The following is a 7,473-nucleotide window of genomic DNA, read 5'->3' as shown; positions in this document are numbered from 1 at the left end:
CCTAATGTAATCAGTAGCACCGGAAGGGTCCATTTTGAGGCGTGAAAGAAGACAATTGAGCCTGGACACGTCTAGATTACAGAAACGCAGGGTTCATCTCCTGACCCTGCCCTCTTTTGACCAAGATCCTGGTATGGAGGATCCTCATCTTTGATCAATGGAGGGTGGAGGTGCTGATATGACCCCATGCGGGCCAAAGGCCACCCCCCTCCCCTGCACCGTGCCCTGTTTACCCTGTACTTGGCTGCCACTGACACCTCCTTCCGGAAGGAGCCAGGATTGGTGGGGGTGTTGGCACTGCTGGGGAAAGGGAGGGGGGCATCATGACCTGTCTAGACACCGTTGTTTCTTGTTGCTGTGGTGTTGCCAAGGGATATAATGAACTTTGACCTCAAACATAGTTGGTTAGGAGATGCCATGGTCAGTCAAGGAAGACAGTTTTTTTTCTTTATAATTTTCAGAGTTGGAGTTGGGGACGTGGGGCTGCATATGGATGTAACCCACATTAAACACATGCTGCTAAGAAAGACCACAGGCATGAATTTATTGCCTCATGCTTAAAAACAAATTTGTTGTTCTTCATCATGAGAAACTCTGTTAATGCAGGATTTGATAAGTATTTCACTGGACTGCCATCTGGATGGGTTTGCGGAGTTTTATTCTCCTGTTTGTAGTAAGTAGCCTCTATATCTTATGTTATTGTAAAATAAAATAAAAAAGATAGTTGCTATGGAGCCTTGAAGACTCTCATTTTCATATGCTTTTTCTCTCTATCCTGTTCACGGTGTTTGATAGCAAGATAAACTTTGATCCTTGTTCAAGATTGTGTCACAGTTTCAACTTTTGTAAAAATTGTTTCTGTTTTTTTTTTTTTGATAAGTGTCTAAATACAAATTTAGGCCATTAGGATTTGTTTTTGTTTTAATTTTCTGCTGTATGAAAATTATTACAAATTTTCCTTACTTTATTGGAATATTGTGTTGAAAAGTAATCTTTATTGAAACAGTGGTTTCTTGCTTCCCATTGAATATAAGTAGTAAAATTTGAGTTTAGACCTTTTAAAATTTCAGCATTCAATTGTGCTTTTGTAAGAAAAGATTATTTACTTTGATCAAAAAGCACAAGTGACTAAGATAAATTGGCCTCTCTCAAATTAGTTTTGTACTTAATAAAAACAGAAGTTCAAGAATTACTAAGTCAAAGATCTTTAATGACCAACTTAAAAATATTCCTTATATATTTATAAGTATATATAAGTATATTTAAAAGGTTTAGGTTACGGTAGTTTACCTTATAAGAATAGTTATAGTTCCTATCAAAGCAATTATAGTATATAATGTTATTAAAAAGCAAAATCTCCTGTCTTTCCAACATTTTTAACTAAATTACCATACCCAAATGAAAGTTAGATTTTCTACAATTTTCTGTGTAAGATTATACTGTTGTGAGAAAAGATACCTTTAAATTATAATTTCTTTCTTTTGATTCTTTTAATTGTTTTAACCATTTTAACGAGTGGCTAAGAAAAATGTTTCTTTGTTAAACCATATTTATACCTAAGAGAAACAGGAAGTCATGATTATTAGCTTAAAGGCCAAATTAGAATAGAAATGCATGGTTCAGTTATGGCTCAGTTACATTTATTTTGAACAAATCGTTAGGATTGACATCAAATGTGGCATTATTAATGATTTTTTTAAGACAGTTAGAGCATATGTTTATTTGTTTTTCAAATTTTGAGGATTGATGTTTTAGAAAGCAATTATCTGCCAAATAATTGTTCATTTTTTTGTTATTATACACGTGATCCTTGAGGATGAGCACCAACATGCATTCACATGTTTCAAAGCCTAAACCTTTAAAAAACAGATACTCATTTTAATTTAATGATCACCTTACTGTTCAAAATGGCAAATTAGAGGAGTTTTAATTTAGCTTTTCAGGCACACCTTTTATATTTATGCATTAATGTTCAGTAACAAATTTATATATTTGTGCAACACTTAAACTTCTGTCTGATTATATAAGACACTGGATTCAATGTCTTCACTCTGAATACCTTAGCTGTTTTATTTAGTTGTTTTCAGTTGGTGAGAGAAAGAGACTAAAAGTTTCAGAGGTTTGCTTTTAATTTGTAAAAAATACTCAAATTGATAGTTTTAAAAGAAGAAACTGAAGTAGAAACTTAAAATGAGTATAAATATTTGAATATTTTGAACCTTAACAAGCAAATATGAAATTAGGACAGCATAATAAGTATTTTTATTTTCTAAAAAAAAAATCAAACCATCAGTGACATCACATGCGAATCCTGTAATACGCCGCCCCCAAGTTTGGATCTGAACCATAATGTAGCATTAGGACCTTATGGATGATGAAGCTTCTGCCCAGGAGTTGCTATGGTGATTCCATCATCATGGCCGTCGCCAACATCAACCACGCCCTCTGGCTTGCCACTCAGGAGTGAGTTAAAATGGCAGCATGCAGCAAAATGAGTGAGAGGGTAGAAGAAAAAAACAGGGAGACGCCCACCTCTGTGAGCTACAGCACGGTCGGCTGAGCCTCAGCTCGCCTCGTACGCCAACTCAGCAACCAGAACCTTATTTTTTGGTTGGAAATGCAACCATTTTGGTCCAGACTTTAGTCTAAAGGAATAACATCTAAATTTGTTCAAATTTAGTACATATGTATGGCAAAATTCTATTGAATTTTTCTAAAATTCAACAGAATTTTGCCATACATATGTACCTACTATGCATGTGATGGGTAAATCTAATGCTGCCAAAAAACACGAAACCTGTAACAAAACCTTAAAACTCAAACACTAACTTACTTTTATGGCGCTCTCGCTACAGTTCCATGTTGTGTTGAGTTATTTTGCAAAAAAATATTCTGTTTTAAAAGGTACTGAGCTAAATTACAGATTTATTCATTTTAAAATAGCATATCTTTAAAAAAATATGTAAATGCAACCCGATTGTGTTGATTTCTTTATTTTATTTTACCCATATATTTTAATTTATTTTCTTTTTTTCAAATGTGTTTTATTTTTGGTACATTATTAAATTTATACTTTTAGTACTTTTATTGTCCCTAGCTAAATTTAATCATAATCCAGGCAGTGATGTTTACAGCCAGGGGATTGTGCGCTTACAGTAGGTTTTGCTCTCAGCCTCGACAATCTACCAAAATGTAATTGTTTGTTAGTTAAAAGCTTCTTTATGCTGACATAACAAACTAAAAATTTGATTTATTATTTCCAAAGAGCCATCCAAACAATATTAATATATAAATTCAGTGTTCAGTCTAACTGCCTAGTTATGCTGCTGCTCTTTGTCCAGTCTGTTTTTGATATATTTTTTATTTCAAAATGATTAGATGCATTTTTTGCAGTATTTTGACCAAGTGCTTTATCTATTTTTCTAACTATATGTCATTTTATAAAAGGGAAGTCTCTAAATTATTTATGGAATGTATATGTGCTTGATGTCTTTGTTCGGGGTTCTGTTGTTTTAAAATCCATCCTAATTTAAATCAAGAAAAAAGAACAAAGCCTCATGATCACAGATAGGCAAAACCCTTTGCTCTTAGGCAAACATCTCTATGGATATGATTATTTTGTCATCTAACTAATACCAATTAAAGACTATCTTCTACAGCACTCTGACGCTGTTATACTATTACACAGTCTGTGCAAAAAGGGCTTATATTAAGAAATATTCCCTGTCATTTTTAAGCTTTGTAGCATTGGCTGCCACTTCCTAACAGCTCTATTGCCACACTTGCTATGTCTGAGCTTCAGTGTGCAGAATTTAAAGGTAAATGTCTATATTTCATTATTTTTTGCTCTCCCCTGCTCCTGTTGAATGACACTTTATTATTAGCTCTTGGTGCCTGAATGTTTTTTTTTTCTTTCCTAGGTGCAGAAAGAACTGTGTTGGTGGACTAGGAGGAAGATGTCACACTAAGGATGGTTTTTTTTGGCGATGATGTTGGTGCTGTTGATGCAGCATCGAGCTCTCACTTTGTGCCTCTGTCAGCTATGATCCATAACCATAAAGTGAGTGACAGGCCATTCTCCGGGGGGAAAGCAGAGGTCTGAGGTGAGTCAGATGTATCCTTGACCCTGTCTAGCTGTGTGTCAGCAAGCAACATGAACTCAGTAAAAAAAATAAATAAGTAAAAACTGAAGTGGCATGACTGTACATTGTACATCTTTATTTAGTATGTGTAAGGAGATTGTAACATAAGAAGCAACCAATCTGCTTTTTCTATTGCCTAGGCTGTCTCGCCTTATGAAACTATCCTGTACCTCATGACACAACATAATGATATGTCTCATAGTTTTGTTTGCACCTGTGTCCCTTGTGAGGACTTTAACAAACCAATCTGAACCGACTTTTTGGTTGCCAATAATAGTATTTTCCTTGATGTATTAGGTGTAGAACAGAACACCCACACTCAGGTTTGGGAAATTATGATTAATTTGAAATAGTTTTGAATCTGATTTAAGTTGGAGTTGGTGTTTTGAGGTGTGGGGTTCCTCTAGACTAAATGTACAGGATGCACACCAAAGAGGCTGCAGTTAAAATCATAAAAATGTGTAAATACTAGTCAGAACTGCCCAATTAATAGTTTCAAGGTATACTAGGGTGCTAATAAAATTAGTTTGAATGCCTTTTTTTTTTTCCAACAAAGGGTCATTACTGTTCACTGTCTTTAAATACCTTTGTTAGACTGTGTGCAGCACAGAGTAATGTGGCAGTCCCCACTTCCACACCTGCCACACACTGCAATTCAGCTCGCATAAAAATAGGCTGCCATACTTTTTCCTATGCTTTAAAAACTGAAATTTTGTAGTTGTTAAAACATTTCCTGTCATAATAAACAAAATTATAAAGAAACCTCTATTTTAAAGCAACTCAGCTGGAAGCAACAAGCACAACCTATGCTGATAGTTCCACTAGTTATTGAGCTAATTTTAGCTGTTACCTTATCAAACTTTCTAGTAGACTTAAGAAGCTGTTTAATTTACATTTGCAGCCTGACAATTATATCAAAATCAAAACAACATTATAAAAATGTTGTAATATTATTTTTTGAAAGAAACCTGCTACATGATTTCAGTGACAGTAAGAATAATAACAACCACGACATTAGACATAGCCTAAAAACCTGGAAATAAAACCAGCAACATGTCTATAGACACCTACATGTGTCCAAAATCATGTAACTGAGGTCTAATTTATGGAAAAAAAATCAGAAGAGATGGAGAAAGCTTAAAAAAAAATCGAATCCATCCTTGTTAGTTTCTCCTTAGATTAAATTAGACCCAAGGAAAATATTTACCTCAGCTAAAAACATCTAATTTTATAAAGACTTGAATTTAAATACATTTATACAAATCAATCATAGATATTTTCACAGCCATCTCATCACCTGCCTATGTATGAACAAGAACTTTTTATTTTATCTCCTCAACCATTCATACCATGAAATGTCAGTAATTAGAAGATATTTATTAGGTATGGGCAATATTATATCAGTTACGGTATGCAGGGATTCTCAGGTATCACAGAAATAAATTAAACCTCCTCTGCAGAAAAATAACAGATTGCACTGGAACATTTTTATATATGCATATAATTTTTATGTATGTATATAACTAGATTTGAATTGGACTAAAGTGACTTGAGATGACAGTTGTGACTTTTTGGTAAAATACGGGAGTTAAATTTGATGGGAATGGTAAATCTTAATAATTTCTATGTAATCATTTTAGCTTTTTTTAATTAATCCTCCACTGTCAGGTCCATCAGGATCTCAACCAACTGTTCAGGTATTTTGTTTTTAATCTAATTGCTGACTGCTTATTGTAATTGGTGTACCAAAGCAGCCTTTTCAATCTTTGTACTTTATTTTACACAGAACACATATTGCTTACTAGGATTGTATACCGTGTTAAATGTATTAGTAAATATTCTCCCTTTTCAAGCACTTTGGGGAATGTTATTACTGAAAAAAAGTCATTGTGTTGACAATTAGTCATCCTGGGATAATCATAAACTGTTGATAATTGATTAATTAATATTGCCTTCTCAATACTTTTTTTATTTATATTACCCTCCATGGATCATCATGAAATGCTGTAATAAAGTCAGGTTTTGCCCATCTTAGTTGGTATTTTGACCTACATTATCATCACTTTAAAAGTTTTTGTTTTATATCATCAATAACTTGGATCACTTTTGTTGGGATATAAATGGAAATTTCCATTATTCTCACAAAGTTCCTCACTTGTTTTTTTTTTTCCTTCTGTACCTTGTTGAACTTTTTTGATGATTTTCGAAAAATACAAAATGTCTTGATGATTAAGGTTTATATCCTTAATTTCTATGATTAATCTTGACTTTATTTTGTCCACAAAATATTTAGATAGAAATCTTTTCAATTTCACTTAATCCTTGTCTAGGTTAACTTTGTTAAAAATCATAAAATTTTTCTTATAAAACCCTTAAAGAAATAGCTTGGAAATTTTACTTATTCTTAGTTTAGATTAGTTTAAAGGTGACTTAATATTAAACTGCTATAAATATCACTAAATATTATGATGGAATTTTAGGTCCCTTTCGCCTTTTCCTTTTGGCACTTATTAGGACATAAAACAACTACCCCTATAACCATAAATTATCATATTATAACTTTATTTAATTTTAGCCATCCTTAATTTTGTAAGTTTAACTGTAATATAAAACATCATCATAAATAACAAAGGATATTTTTCCAAAGATCATCACTACATCAGTTCTCCCTACTTTTCACTTTTAAAGCCATCAATGTAATGACCATAAAATATCTTAATTGCCTATTGTGTCCAGTTTGTCCATCTCAAATTTAATCATTAGCTCATTAGCTCAAGCTTACATCATTATCATCACCATCAGAACGGATACTACAAATACCCATAATTCCTGGTCAATATTTATTTTATTGTGAATGAGTTTGTCTTGATAAAACTTTTCTTTTATTATTCCCCTCTGTAGTTTCATATCACTTTATTTGTCACGTTTGTCATTTTCAGCATAAATACCCCCAAAAATATTTGCCTTAAAAATGTCACTTTGTTCCCTGTATCTAGATTGTAGTACTTTGATAGGACTTCTAACAAAATCTACATAAATGCTACAAAATATGTAAGTAAAATAAACCCATATTTTCTATCCCTGATTTTTATTTCTAGATTGTGCATAAATAATCTTTAAAATATTGTAATGATTGTATAAATCCCAATTAGAAAATTAGAAGTCCCACTGTTTAGTGATAATCATAGAGACTGGTGCTGCATTAACACATTTTTTGCTTTTTTTTCCAATTTCATTCCTAAATCAGGATATATGTTCCCATCCATCCATCCATCCATCCATCCATCCATCCATCCATCCATCCATCCATCCATCCATCCATCCATCCATC

At 33.0% G+C, this 7,473-nt stretch overlaps 1 long non-coding RNA gene across 1 annotated transcript in view; it reads left to right on the top strand.

Annotated features, from left to right (window-relative positions):
- The first annotated feature begins 390 nt into the window (after positions 1-390).
- Positions 391-7,473, top strand: part of LOC107086494 — an 11,392-nt gene continuing 4,309 nt past the window's right edge. Inside the window, exons 1-2 of the long non-coding RNA XR_001481313.1 lie at positions 391-673; positions 3,921-4,103. This is a non-coding gene — a long non-coding RNA (uncharacterized LOC107086494). The remainder of the gene's footprint in view (positions 674-3,920; positions 4,104-7,473) is intronic.

The sequence above is a fragment of the Cyprinodon variegatus genome, unplaced genomic scaffold (genome assembly GCF_000732505.1).
Source record: "Cyprinodon variegatus isolate N-32 unplaced genomic scaffold, C_variegatus-1.0 Scaffold154, whole genome shotgun sequence".
In the NCBI taxonomy this organism is placed as follows: Eukaryota; Metazoa; Chordata; class Actinopteri; order Cyprinodontiformes; family Cyprinodontidae; genus Cyprinodon; species Cyprinodon variegatus.
This window is presented reverse-complemented; position numbering and strand designations above follow the sequence as displayed.